This window comes from Apium graveolens, unplaced genomic scaffold, assembly GCF_009905375.1.
Source record: "Apium graveolens cultivar Ventura unplaced genomic scaffold, ASM990537v1 ctg5265, whole genome shotgun sequence".
NCBI classification, from domain to species: domain Eukaryota; kingdom Viridiplantae; phylum Streptophyta; class Magnoliopsida; order Apiales; family Apiaceae; genus Apium; species Apium graveolens.
The window spans coordinates 80,095-96,194 of record NW_027418897.1 but is presented as its reverse complement, the minus strand read 5'-3'; the positions used below and the strand labels follow the sequence as shown (position 1 = coordinate 96,194).

Sequence of the window (16,100 nt, the reverse complement as noted above, 5' to 3'; positions counted from 1 at the left end):
CACTCCCATGAGAAATCATTCTTCATCCATCACCACTTCTTCGGTTTTCTTATATATATCACTAAAGGTCTTAATTTATTTGGTTTTGTGATGTCATCATAGTCATCTCTGCTTACTCTTGATACCGGAGGTTGAGATGGAGGTGTTGTGCTTTCAAATTATTCATTGTCACTCATGTGTGTATAAAATTGTGCTTTCATTACCTATAATTGATTTCTGTTCATTCATCATCCAAAATTGCATTGTCATATCTTTACTTTCCTGTAACTGATCCCACAATAGTGCCTTTGTTTCTTCAAAAATAACATCATGACTTATGTTGACACACTTGCCATCAAGATCATACAAATGATATCCCTTTGTACCAGGCTCCCTCCCAAGATTGATAACCTTTATACCTTTATCATCGAGTTTTCTTGCATGATTACCACGAACCTTGATATGCACAATACACCCAAAAACTCATATATGACCAATGTCTAGCTTCTTTTCTGATTAGGCCTCATATGGTATTTATCTTGTTAGAGCACGAGTTGGAATCCTGTTTAGAATATAAACTGAGTTCCTCACTGAATCTTGCCATAAACTCACATAAAATTTCATTTCTTTTAGGAATCTTTTTTCCATATGAACTATCATTCTATTTCGACGCTCTACCACACCATGTTGTTGGGGCGTGCGAGGTGACATATAGTGCCTTTCAACACCAGTAACTCCACAAAATTCCTTGAATTCATTTGAGCAGAATTTCCCTCTTCTCTCACTCCCAAAAAGAATTTTCCCTTCTCTATGATCCTTTTTCGACCACAGCACAAAAACTTTGGAAGACCCTAAGTGCTTCATCCTTACTCTTCGTGTCATCCACAAGTTAGAAAAACTGCATGTCACCAGAAGCTGGCTCGGAAGAAATCGGGAAACACAAATCTTCGTGAACCAGTTCAAGCACTTTCTTGACACTATGCATTACGCCATAGATTGCATACTGCAACCCCCAACAAGCATTGCTAAAGGCTAGAAACTGTTGCTATAGGTGCCAAAAACGCACTGCAACAACAACCAGGGTAGCCATAGCACTTGACTAGTGTTGCAATATGTTTTGGGCAATTAGTAGAATATTGCGGGGCCCATATTGTCAACCATATAATACATGATGTAACATTTTCACAATTAAAATTTTAAAAAAATTATTTGTTAATTTGTATTTCCTGAGAGTAAGTTACATGTTCATTTCATAAATTCCAAACAATATAATATAAAAAAAATTACAAAAATAAATAAACTTGAACTATCAATTACAGAATCTTTTGATTCTCCATTGTACCTTTTGATAAATTTTTCACAGAGACCTTGGTAAACTTAAATCTATATGCAACCATCTCTCTTTCCTCCTTGCTAAGGAAAGGTTCTACAATCACCATTCTGCATACCATTCATCTGCTCAATGACCTTTTGCGTACAATGCTCACTGTCATATTCCACAAAAACTCTGGAACATCCATTCTCCAATTGACTACACGGATGAAAATATAAATGGGCTTGACTTAGTCAAGTAGTTAAAGATAAATCTGAAATTTATCACAAGAATTCAAACTCAAAACAAAGAGGATATGTTATTAGGTGCAGGGAGACTCATATCTACGTGAGAGGTTGTAGTTGACACCGAGGTTATCTCACATCCTACAAGCTTTTAAAATAATCATATGGGAGAATCATATAGAACAGAAGTATTGGAAGAAAAAATTAAGTCGAGAGGAAGTAATACACCTCTCCAAGAAAAGTAGCGAGACTGTGTATTTACCTCCATATTAGAAACTGAGATACAAATTGATTGTTTTTTATAAAAGCTCTCTTCGATAAGTTCATTCAATTTATATAAACTTTTCATGTGTATCTTAATATGCTCTAGGAAAAATGGTTGAATATATTATTTATGGCAAAAATGTTTATCAAATTATGTTCGGATGCCTAGACTCTAATAATTCAAGAAGGCCAAGAGATTAATAAACACATACAAGTACACATGTTCAATGTCAATATTGCTAATGTTACTAATAGACATATTGCAAGCTGTCATGATTTACATTTACAATAACTCATTACTCGTTTCTTTTTTGGGCTATGGATATTTCAAGGTCAAAAGGATATTGCACATAGATGAATAATCTGTCTAACATAGATACCAAACTAATAAGATGCACCTTGTAGAGCCTAGACCTGTGCAACTTTCTCTTTGTTGTTTTTCTCACAAAGGGCTTGAAACTTGGCAGCCTCACTCTTCAGCAATTTTTCACACTGCAAAACAAACCAGAAGCATATTTAACCAAAGGAGCAAGTAGCTATACAAAACTACCATCACCATTTGGAAACCTCTTTTGAGCTATTTGAAATAGCCTCGCCAAAGCTTTGCCTGACAAAAGAAAGGAAGCAGCATTTTTTAGAGGATAAAATGTGAAAAGAAATGCTTACATGATACTTAATTTTATGTTATCTTTCCTTTTCTATTTTTGACTTGAGTTCATCAATCCTTGCTTTCATATTTGAAGATACACTGTCAGGAAGAGATTTGTCAACAGTTAGTTAACAGTTCATCAGATAAATTGCAGAAAATTTGTCCAAACATAAGCCATCTGTTTCAAATGCAACAATAGATAAATCACGTATTTTTACAATAATGATTTCATTACAAAATAATAATAACAGCTTATAGAAAGCAAAGAAGCACACTATGGGAATGCAGAATCAAAACGCTGCAGAAATGTCAACCTAAAAAGCAAGATGATTACGAGTTCCGTAAATAACATTGTTGAGAATGAAGCTATAATAAACAAGATCAAAAAAATTTGGTATTGAAATTGTGGCTACAGCTGAATAGTATCACTATTAGTTGTATTTATAAATATAAAACAATATGTATTATAGTAGGGATGCAAATTTCTGTAGATTAAATTAAAATCCGTCAGATTGCATGTAGAATTATTTCATTACTCAACACAATTTGTGCACGAACACGAAAGTGCATAAATGTACACATCAAAGCATAGAGAGTAACCAATAGATAATTAGAATATCTATTAAACTACCAAAATTATTACAGAAAATTTATATACAATGGGTATAAAAGGATCATTCAAGAGTGAAACTATATCCATTAAACGGAAGATGTATGTGGTTCTTTTTTGTTAACATATTTTCTCACTTTCAATAATTAGATGCTTACTCTAAGTAATTCTGTAACAAAAATATTTTTTTACAACTTTTGTTTTGATACATAACGATGTACATCAGGAGAGGCACTCTTATAACAATTTAATATATTGACATAGAACATGTACCGGTACTTGTAGTTGAAGCTGTTTAAGATACTCAACTGCTTCATCGAGCATAAAAGCCTGATTAGTCTATCACGAAGAAAAACACCAAAATATTCGTCAAAAAAACATTCAAGATGAATCAGACTTTAAAACATAAATCAATTTCTCCTAAAAACAACAAAAAACACAAAAACTATAAATAACATTATTAGAATTCGGAATAAAGTTCTGCAGTGCTTTCAATTTCTCGTTAATCCTACTCCTCCTCTATCCAAAATAAATAATTAATCTCACATCACCACACTTATCAAATAAATTCGATAAGAAAATAAATACTACAGTCCCTCTTGAAGTAATTTTGTGTACTGCAATACACTGTTTTAGTTTCCATTCTTTCACTATGGCAGATCCACATCTAATACAACAATAACGAAGCGCATTAATAAGAAAATCTGACAGTATACCAGCACAACTAGAACTGCAAATAGTATTTAACAAAAGTTGTGGATAAATACTAAATGAATAAGGCATTACTTTGGTACGGCCTTGTTCAATGACTCTTCAATTATTTTAATAGCATGCGCTTTCCTATTTGGCACTATAAAATGTAAAATTTATTCCGCTGCTGCTCTATACACCAAGGAATCTGCCAATATTTAAAGGTTATTCTTTTAAAGTAGGATTTTATAGAATATGTACATATATTCATATTATAAAAAGCTATTAACCTCTATGCTTCTCAAGGAAAATAGTTTTAGCATCTACGGGATATTTTCTGTGCAACTTACTATAAAATCACACAAAAAAGACATTTATTATGCAGTTTCATATTTATCCACTTGTTTCAAAGTTGTCAATTATGAACTTATACTACAATGACAAAAAACCCCAAGGTAGATCGTTCTGCTTCTAGAACACTCCAAACAAATTTCTGAGCCTTACTCACTGGAGTACGGATGGAAGCCACCTTGTACTAGAAACTAACCTGCAAAATCATTATCTAGATTTAGATTGGTGAAACGGTTGCCAAAACCCCTGATAGAATTATTGGTGGAAGGAGCAAAAACTAAAACCAGAAAGAATCATAAGATTACGAGTGCAATATTACTATTATATTACTTAGAATAAATTTAACCAAATTTAAACTGAGGGTTGTGCTATAGATTTTAAACCAAAACAAAGCTTCAACTGAATATGTTGTAACTTCAATCAAAGCATGAACCTAATTGAAACCCTGAACACTAAATTATTCCTATTTAATCGATTAAATTGAACGCACATATCTTGAAGAACCATCTCCAATTAAAACCCCCAATCGAAACCCTAATTTAAGAGCTCAAACAGAGAAAGAGAGTTACATCGGTTGGGTTTAGAGAGTTAAAGAGTAAGCCTTTATGAATTTTGAAACCGGAGATGAACAACTTGAAAACTGGAGATCTTAAAGCGTGAAAACAAAGAAGGTGTTCGATTACAGAGAGCGTGAATTTAAACTTTGTGTTTGAGAGTTTGATTTTCAGTTAAGTCGCCCTCTTTTTTTGTTAAAACTTCAACGCCCGCTCCCAAATTTCATTCCTGACCCATAAATTTCAACTCTAGCCCCAAGTTCTACTCTAAATAAATAACAAGACCCAACTTTATTTGTTGAAATTTAAATTATTAAATTTAATCTTTTTTTACTAAATATTATTTTTAATATTTTATCATGAAAATAAATAAAATTCAACAATATAGATATATTGTAAATCAATCCATTAATTAATGATCACTTGTAAGTTTTATAAAACATCAATTTATTAATATAATTTTGTAAATCAGTCCATTAATATTAAGAAATTTTAAAAATAAATAAAATTTATATTTCAATTATTAATTCATTTCAGGTAAAAAATTATTAATTAGTTAAATTAAAAAAATCATCTTCATATATTGGTAACATATTGTAACTATACAACAACATCAAAAAAGAGGGGTTGCCATAGACATTTGTTTATAAGGCTACAATAACGCTTTTCTTTGCAACCCGAGCAAGAAGGGTTGCATTATGCAATCTATGGCGTAGTGATAGTTGGCTTTTTTAGGAAATTATTTTCTTGTCCACTTCGACGTAAGGCACCATCACACACTTCTTTTGGTTGCTTTATCTTTGGCATTCTGTTCACCATCTTATTTCACGATATTAGTGATATTTCTTGATAGGTAATGTGCCTAAGACGTGTATTCCATAACTTTGACACTTCATCCACCGTAGAAATCCAAAAAATATGTATGCCTGTATTAATGATTGTCTTATACAACTGATTCAATGATCTTTTAACAACAACACAGGTTCATTATCTTTCACCCAGGCCATGTTTGCTTCATGTTTTGGTTCTCGAGTTCTCATTTCGACACTCCGCAACATAGTGCCCACAGATATTACAATTGTAACACTGAACTTCACTTTTATCACATCCTCCTCAACCCCTAAAAATGAAATATTCCCTCTCTTTTTCATATTGAGCCACTCTTCTATAGTAAGCAAAAGCATTCCATCATTATTTTCCCGTTTTTCCTATTCCCTTTTGTAATTAGAAGTTGGCTCTCAGTTGGTTCTGTTTTGCCGGTTATCCTGTCCTTGTTGGAAATATAAAGCTTAATGTATGAAAGAATCAAACTGATTGAGCGTGAACTCGATTTTGTATTACTGCAAGAAGATAGATACACACATACAGACTTACTTATTAAACAGAAAATGCAAGTCCTATCTTTTATCTAAACTGGAAGATGTGGTTTGCTACAAAATAGCACCACCTCCCTATTATTTCTCTAACTCTCTGAACGACTACTTCTACAGCTATAAACACGTAGCTGACTTATTCAAACATAAATAGAACCACACTAGTTTAGATTATCCAAACAACACTCCCCCATAATCTAAACTATGTCTGCAAATTCTTCACACCCAACAGCAATCTCATTTTCTCAAACTTGACTGTGTGTAGCGCCTTTGTACCACAATCAGCCCTCTGTTCATCAGTTTTAACATGCTTAATAACAATTGAACCTTGTTCTACGCACTCTCTGATGAAATGGAAATGCACATCAATGTGCATACTACGACCATGAAATACCGGGTTTTTCGTCAGGTCGATTGCAGATCGATTATCAATGTATAGAACAACTGGACCTGGTTGAATACCTGCTACCTCACTAAGAAACTTATGCAGCCAGATTCCTTGACACGTAGCTGCTGTGGCTGCCATGAATTCAGCCTCGCAAGATGACAACGCCACACATCTTTGCTTTTGTGACACCCACGTAATCAAGCTCTCGTTTAAATAAAACGCCATGCCCCCCGTGCTCTTCCTATCCTCAAAATTTCCTACAAGGTCACTGTCAGAAAAACCAGACAACAGATAGTCACCTTTCCCTTCGTTGTACATCAAGCCATATTCTAGTGTCCCTCGCACGTATCGAAGTATACGTTTTGCAGAATTAAGATGGAGAGTAGTAGGCTCCATAAAATGACTAACCACACCAACAGAATATGCAATATCGGGTCTTGTGTGTACCAAGTAACGCAGCCCCCCAATCAAACTTTTGAATTCAGTTGAGTTTACCAGCTTTCCGCCTTCATCCTTGTGCATCTGTATCTTTGATTCCATAGGATACTTAACTGGGTTACACTCCCTCCACTACGAGAAAAACGCAATCAGACAATACCGATTAGACAACACTCGACCAAAAAAGTGTTGCCCGAATTTTTCATACAACAGTTTTTTTGCAATCAAAAAATTGGCGTTGTCTGACGTTGATTACTACAAGCGATAAAAAAATGTTGTCTAGTAAAACAAATCAGACAAGTGTTTTCAAAATTAAGATGTTGTGTGAATGAGAAGGCTTTAGTATTACTACAACGCTTTAAAATCCATTGTCTAGTTGATGGAGACAGACAACCCTTTCTAAGGTGATGTTGTGCAAATGAGTAAAATCGTACAACGATTTTTAAAATCCATTGTCTGAAAATGATTGAGATAACATCTTGTTTAACGGTTGTGGAAATGAGACAGGTATTTTTTCTACTAGTTAGTTAAGCTCGAATCACACAATGTACAAATTAGGTGTTGTCTAAATGATACTTGATAGACAAGTGTTTTACATATATTATATGTCACCTATATCAGACAATAGTCTAATTCTTAAAACCGTTGTCTTTCTTACTAAATTTAAAAACGTGTTGCACAACAAAATATTCAAATAAATCGTTGTCTAGTTTATTACAATAAAAATAGTAATAATTTCAGAAAAAATAATTTCCAAACAATTCATTTTAAATTTTTTAAAAACAAAAAACTCTAATTAATTCCACTTTCATCTAGATTAAATATTTAAATTTTATATTACAAAATAGTTTAATTATCTACTTTATATTTAATAAAAAATTAATCACAAGTGCTTCAAGTTTACATTGTTAATTGTTCAATCCAAACAAGTGTTTTTCGAAAAAGCACGTTATATTAATCTACCTTATACAAGTATTTTTAAAATAAAACACTTGTAACAGTTAGACAACGGTTATCGATATTTATAATCTGTTGTAAAATATGTAATACTACAACAATCTTAAAGAAAAAACTGTTGTAGAATTCCAACAACGACATTTCCGAAAAAACACTTATGTAAAGTAACTTACCACAACATGATTTTAGAAAAAAACGTTGTCTATATTTTTACTAGTTTTAAATTTTTTTCGGAAAATTTATATGCCACCGTTAATTATTTTATACGAGTAACCAATAACTTACACTAAATTAATTTGTGTGTATTAAGATTTCTAATATACCTAATAATTACAACCTACTAATAACATAATACCGATAACGTGTATCAGATCGTTAATAACGTTAAATAATAAATATTTATGAATAAATAAGCTAAAAAATGGGCACATTTTTACAACGGTTTTCTTTCTCAGACGTTGTCGTATAAAACTATGCACAACAGGCTTTTTTAAAAATACCATTGTGTGATTCAACAACGGTTTTTTTCTTGAAAACCGTTATTGACATTGTTTTTAAATAACCTTTTTTGGTTATAAACCGTTGTATGAATTTGGCACTATTTATTTGGTTGATATTACATCCGACAATTGTTTTATATTAAAAACTGTTGTATGACTTTTGTTAAGACAACACATTTTAAAAGTACCCCTCTCACCAACGAGACTCGTTCCCGATTTACATGATTAATTTTTTAAAATGATTTTTCGGCGATCCAACCGTACGGATGTTAAGATATATCGATTTTAGTCATAAGAACAAATTATTAAAAAATTTGAAATTCATTTTGCATGCCAGGATTAGAAAAATCTGGTAAAAGTACCTCTCCCGACAAGGAGACTCGTTCCCGATTTACAGGATTAATTTTTTAAAATGATTTTTCGACGATCCAACCGTACGGATGTTAAGATATATCGATTTTAGTCATAAGAAAAAATTATTAAAAAATTTGAAATTCATTTTGCATGTCAGGATTAGAAAAATCTGGTAAAAGTACCCCTCCCGACAACGAGACTCGTTCCCGATTTACAAGATTAATTTTTTAAAATGATTTTTCGACGATCCAACCATACGGATGTTAAGATATATCGATTTTAGTCATAAGAAAAAATTATTAAAAAATTGGAAATTCATTTTGCATGTCAGGATTAGAAAAAATCTGGTAAAAGTACCCCTCCCGACAAGGAGACTCGTTCCCGATTTACAGGATTAATTTTTTAAAATGATTTTTCGACGATCCAACCATACGGATGTTAAGATATATCGATTTTAGTCATAAGAAAAAATTATTAAAAAATTTGAAATTCATTTTGCATGTCAGGATTAGAAAAATCTGGTAAAAGTACCCCTCCCGACAAGGAGACTCGTTCCCGATTTACAGGATTAATTTTTTAAAATGATTTTTCGATGATCCAACCGTACGGATGTTAAGATATATCTATTTTAGTCATAAGAAAAAATTATTAAAAAATTTGAAATTTATTTTGCATGTCAGGATTAGAAAAATCTGGTAAAAGTACCCCTCCCGACAACGAGACTCGTTCCCGATTTACAAGATTAATTTTTTAAAATGATTTTTCGACGATCCAACCGTACGGATGTTAAGATATATCGATTTTAGTCATAAGAAAAAATTATTAAAAAAATTGAAATTCATTTTGCATGTCAAGATTAGAAAAATCTAGTAAAAGTACCCCTCCCGACAACGAGACTCGTTCCCAATTTACAGGATTAATTTTTTAAAATGATTTTTCGACGATCCAACCGTACGGATGTTAAGATATATCGATTTAAGTCATAAGAAAAAATTATTAAAAAATTTGAAATTCATTTTGCATGTCAGGATTAGAATAATATATTGGTAATGTAAAATCCGTATCACGTGTTAGGGTTTAGGATTTAAGATTTGTACTCGGTGATATTTTATTTATAATAATAACGAATTTAATTTAATTGATAAGAATAATATTTCTTTACACATAGAAGGTTTAATTAAATCAATTTGAATTTAATTTAATTTAATTTAGTCGATAACAACGATATGAACGAAATTTAATTTTTAATAATAAATATTATTAAATTAAATTGAACAAATTAATTATTTTTATTAATACATTTTGGTTCAATATAAAAGTTAGTATAACAATTTTTTACATTTTTTTATCATTATGAAAAATATACATATATGTATAATTCAAATTATTATACTCGAATATATAAATTACTAAATATATGTTTTATTTAAATATTATAATAGATTATTAAAAATATTATAATAGAATATTAATTTAGTACTGGTTAAGTTTGCTTAGGTTTACTTTCCCTCTTTCATTTCTCAATCACAATTTTCATTTCCCTCTCTTTTCAATCGGAGCTCTCATCTTCGGGCGGAGACAGGTCTCTCTCTCTCGCTTACACAGTCTCTCTCTCGCACACACAGTCTTTCTCTCTCTCTCTCTCTCTCTCTCTCGCACACACACAGTCTCTCTCCCTCCTCTTTCTCTCACACACTCCCCCTCTTTCTCTTTCTCTCTCTCGATCTCTCCTCTTCCTCCCTCTCTGTCTCTCTCACCCCTTCTCTCTCCATCCCTCCTTGTCTCTTGCTTGATTTATCTTTTTATGTTATACATGCATTAGTGTGTTTATTAGTGTGTTTATTATTGTTTTTCCCTGTGTTTTAGTTTATGTAATTATTGGGTAAGATATATATGCATAGTGATTTATGCCTACCAAGTGTTTGATAATATGTGATTGTGATTTTTGTGTGAGTTTTGGACTTTGTATTTTAGTTTATGCCATTGTTGTGTAAGATATATATGTATAGTGATTTATGCATACCAAGGGTTTGATAGTATGTCACTGTGATTTTTTTGAGTTTTGGACTTTGTGTGAGATTTTGGACTTTGTGTATGATTTATGTGATATTTGTGTGAGTTTTGGACTTTGTCTGAGATTTATTTGATATTTGAGTGAGTTTTTGACTTTGTTTGTGTGAGATTTATGTGATTTTTGATTGAGTTTGTGACTATGTTTCTTTGTTTGTGACTGTGTTTCTTTGTTTGTGACTATGATTTATGTGACTTTGGTTGAGATTTATGTTTCTTTCTCTGTTTGTGTGTAGATTTATCATGGATTCAAGGAAAACAAAATATGCCTCTGCTCGTACTGACTCTGCCCTTTTAAAGGCATTAAAGAAGAACAAGTCATCCTCAATGACCGAAACACCAGTGCAGCCCTCTCAAAGTAATTCATCCCTTGTGTCTGTTAAAGGGAAGGCCATTTCCAGCAATTTACAAAATCAAATATCCAAGAAAAGGAAACATGGGAGTCAAGCAGTGGCTGAGAAAAAAGAGGGACTTAAACTCTTACTAGTAAAAAAGAGGGACTTAATTGCCCTTACTAGTACTTAAGTACACATTGTTGCCTACCACCTAACTTGCACTTAAGTAACAATTCTTAAGAATGTAGATGGCATTTGATGTGCCGCTAACAGCAAGGAAGATGGTGTTGAAGTCAGTGTGCCAGAAGTGGAGGGAGTTTAAAAGTCGATTAACAACTGAATACATCCTTCCTTACCGGGATCAACTTGAGTTGTTGGAGTCTCCTCCAGCTGACTACTCATATATAGAGAAAGCACATTGGGATATGTTTATTTCTGATCATCTCTCTATTGAGTTTATTGTGAGTTTTTGACTTTATTTGTTTTTAAAGTTCTTACAAGTTACATTAGGCTTTGTTGCTAATTTTTTAACTATCTGTTATGTGAAAAAAAAGATCCACACTACGCAGAAAAAAGAAGGGAGCTGAATGAATACCCTCACTGCATCTCTTGCAAGGGTTATGCTAACCTTGAACAAGAAATGGTTAGTAATATACACTCTTTGATTTTTTACAAGAGTCATATTCAAACGGGTTGATGTTTCTTAATTTTGATATCTCGAACATGGTTATTCATGGAGTCGCAAAGCAATCCTCAAATGGAGATAGATCGGTCAGCTACCTGGGTTCGTGCGTGACAGGATAAAGATGGAAACTATAAGGATCCTAAAGTTAAAGAGATTGTTGAAGAGATTGTAAGTTATTCATTTACCTTTTAATTAAATTTCCACATTACCAAAATATTTGTGGTCACCCTTTGATTTTTGATTAAATTTTCAGGCGGTTATGAAACGGAGAATCAGTGAATGGTGACACCACTGTATTATTTTTGTAGTTTCTTGTTTAAGTATATACGGTTTCTCTGACACGGTGACACCACTGTATTATTTCTTCTAGTCAATTGCATTGGGAGACCAGAGAACAGGTCTAGTTGTGGATTACATTATGAAGGTAAGTAAGCGTGAATCATTTTGTTTTATATACATGCATAGATTAACCAAGATATCAAGAACTAGACATTGGACTCAAACTGCATTCAATCACTGACTAGACTGCTGTTTGGTTAGTGACTGAACTAATGACTTCTATGCTAACAGTTACGAGAAATTATAGCAACCATTGCTAGTTTCCAGAAAACAGTTTGTAGAGCCGTGTTTAAGGGTTTTTGAAACTATTTTTAGGTAATCAGCTAGCTACAAAGCAGCTGAACTATTTACGAAAAAAGAAGCATAATTATGGATTACTTTACAAATCTATGTGCCCTGGTTTACAAATTGCCTTTTGTATATGTTTGTGGCCTCCTTTTATTTGGAAATTTTGAGAATCTAGCATGTAGTTTGTCAATCTTATTTTAAGTGAATTTAATGTGTACTTCGACTTTCTCTACAGATTGTCGGGATAGATGATTTGAAAAAGGAGGTTGACAAAAGAGGAAAAGATGAAGATGTTACAAGCAGGACCTCCCAATCTTCACCAAGATCAACTGCGAGGAAAGGTGGTATCTTTAGAAAGCAGGACATTGACAGTCTCTTCATGGAAGTGAGCCAGGTGACACTATGGGCATTTGTTTATTTTCTATTATGTCTTGGTTTGATTTCACTTTATATTAAGAGATCCAGTTCTTTGTTTTTCTTATAATGTAGGAAGGAAAAGAATATTAACTTAAGAGTGGTTGTCGATTTATTTTGAAGATTGTTTGTTTTCTCCAGATTGGAAAATTGCCTATCACATGCTGTGATGATATTGCAAGGACAACATAGCTCTTGCGGAAGACGTGAAGAGAAGCTGAAAAGGCCAAGTGAGCTCTGAGTAGCCAACATCAAATCCTTGTAGACTCTATATTTTCTTTAATTTGTAGTAGAAATCTTACACTCATGAAAGCAGTGATATCAATATGCTTTTAGCTTTTGTATAACTATGTTGTGATTTCCGATCACGGATTAACTTTAGAACTTTTTTTTAGATTTACAAAGTTAATTTCATTTGATTACTTGTTATATTTTGTGTAAGACAACGCTTTTAAGAACCAATCTTCATTAAAATATCATGTCTTTAATACTAAAACAATGCTTTCGAACACAAAACTTCGGTGCAAAATTAACTCTCACAACACTAGTAAACCATTGTCTATATAATATTAAGATATTGTATCAAAGGTATTCATGCAATACATTTGGACAAATAAACAGTTGTATGTATCTGATCATGCCATACATTAAAATCCAAAACTGTTGTGTGTAGAAATTTATTACAAGAGTTCTACGAGCTCAATTTCATTTTTGTTGTCTATCTGAATACACAACAACGTTTATACAACAATAAGTGTTGTAGGATTGGTTTTAATGTTATACCTTACACAACGGTTTTCTGAGTTTGTGAGAACCCTTGAGTAATGTCGCTTATTACGACGAAAACAAGCAAAAAACGTTGTCTATTCTGGATGTAATACAACGGGCTTAATCCATAATCATTGTCTGTATAATCTCAGACAATGTTTTTTAGCCGTTGTCTGATCCAACTAACAGACGGCGGCTCAATAGTCAACGGAAAAATAGGGTATCAGACAACGGACATAAACCGTTGTTGAAGCTTGTTTTCCTTGTAGTGCTCATGCCATGTTTCTCGAGCAGCTTCTTGGCATAGGTTGTCTGCTTCAGTTCCACAAAACCCCGCCCTTGATAAACTTCAATACCAATATAATAAGAAAGTTTACCCATGTCACTCATGTCGAATTTCCTGCTCATTTGTTCTTTAAATTTTACAATGTTTGAGACACTAGTACCCGTAACTAACAAATCATCAACATAAATGCCAACAATCAGTGACTCACCTCCTTCATGTTTAATGTATACTGCATGCTCAAACGGGCATTTCGTGAAACCCAGTTCAGTGAGACACTTACTTAGTCGTGTATACCAAGCCCTTGGTGCTTGACGTAGGCCATACAGGGCTTTGTAAAGTCGATATACTTTCTGTTCTTCACCTTCCTTTTCAAACCCTTTTGGCTGTGTCACATAAATAACTTCTTGAAGCTCTCCATTCAGAAAAGCAGACTTCACGTCAAGATGATGAATCTGCCAACCATTCTTTGCAGCCAACGCTAGAAGAAGTCTGACTGTTTCCATTCTCGTTACAGGAGCGAACACCTCCTCATAATCAACTCCAAGACGTTGAACGTACCCTTTTGCTACTAGACGGGCTTTGTGCTTGATAACTTTCCCGTATGTGTCCTTCTTGAGTTTGTATACCCACTTCAAGTCGATGGGTTTCAGTCCTTCGGGCAAATTAGTCAAAACCCAAGTGTCGTTTCTCTCTATTGCGTCAATATCCTCTTTCATCGCTAAACGCCATGTTTTTTCTTTCACAGCCTCCTGGTAAGTTATTGGTTCATCCACCCCAACGAGCAACAGTTTTTCCTCAATTTCTACTTACTCAGTCACATCGTAGATGTCGCTCAGGAGGCGAAATCTCTGTGGTCCACCATCAGTGCCGCTGCTACTCGAATTAGTGTTGCTTTGTTCTTGAGAATTACTGTCAGACTCTTTTCTCGATGACTGAGGTGTTTGTGATGGTGACATGTCATCACTACCCTTTTCGACATTACTACTTGTACTGTCCACTTCACTTTCAGTTTCACAATGGTTTATAGGTTCTGTAGGTATATCAAAGTTAATTACTGAGGAAGTGACATTTGTATGTGCACTATCAGCTCCACCTTGCTGCCACGGCCAAGCCTTCTCCTCTTCAAATACCATGTCACGACTAACGTGAACAGCACCAGAGATGGGATCAAACAAGCGACAGGCTTTGGTGCCTGGTTCCTTGCCTAAGTAAACCACAGTTTTAATTCTATCATCGAGCTTTTTGAGATGAACTGCGGGCAACTTCATATGAGCCAAACACCCGAAAATTCTCAAATGTCCAAGATGAGGCTTTGTTCCATGCCACGCTTCATAAGGTGTTTCTTTTGAGAGTGCCCGAGTTGGTACCCTGTTTAGAACATAAATGGCGTGTCTGAGTGCCTCTCCCCGGAAGTAAGATGGGAGACTTCTTTCCTTCAGTAGGCTTCAAGTCATGGCCAAAGCAGTCCTATTCCGGCGTTCAACGACGCCGTTTTGCTGTGGCGAGTAAGGTGCAGGGAGATGTCGCATGATTCCATTGTCTTTACAGAATGAAGTGAACTCGTGAGAGTTAAACTCTCCCCCCTATCTGTGCGTAGCACTTGAATTCTCTGTGTTCTGTTCTTTTCCACCATTGTTTTGAATCTCTTGAAGGCCCCAAATGCTTTGTCCTTCGATTTTAAAGCAAACACCCACATCATCCGTGTGTGGTCATCTACCAGCAAAAAAAAGAATCTGCTTCCACTCGGTGTTGGCGGTGCAATTGGCCCGCATAAATCTCCGTGAATGAGTTGTAGAGCTTCCTTAGCAGTAAAATTTGATTGTGTAGGAAACGATTGTCCTGTTTGCTTAGACAGAAGACAGCCGTTGCACACCTTCTTGGGTTGAACCAGTGGTGGCAAACCAAGTGCCATTTTGTTGCTGCACATGAATTGAATCGCCTGGAAATTGACATGCCCAAGTCGAGCATGCCACAGCCACGAAGCCTCCTCCATTTTACTCAACAGACACATGCCACTGGCTTCCTTGATATTAATTTTATACAGACAATTGAGAGACCTTGTGACCTTCATTAACAGCTTTCCATCCTTCTCGTACACTCGCAGAAATTCTCCATCCAAAATTACCTTCATCCCTATTTCAGACAGCCTTCCCAAACTAATTATATTATTACGTAAAGTGGGGATAAAGTATACCTCATTCAGTATTTTCTCTTCGCCATTTTTGCACTGGAACGCCACACTCCCTTTTCC

At 34.1% G+C, this 16,100-nt stretch overlaps 2 long non-coding RNA genes across 2 annotated transcripts in view; both read right to left on the bottom strand.

Moving 5' to 3' along the window:
* The window catches only part of LOC141702525 (uncharacterized), a 93,082-nt gene that overhangs the window by 29,042 nt on the left and 47,940 nt on the right, over positions 1-16,100 (bottom strand). The gene's annotated exons all lie outside the window — the stretch shown is intronic.
* LOC141702527 (uncharacterized) lies at positions 1,393-3,425 on the bottom strand. Its single transcript, XR_012567176.1, has 4 exons — positions 3,333-3,425; positions 2,467-2,548; positions 2,199-2,292; positions 1,393-1,510 (listed from the first exon to the last, which is right to left on the bottom strand). It is a non-coding gene; the product is annotated as an uncharacterized LOC141702527 (long non-coding RNA).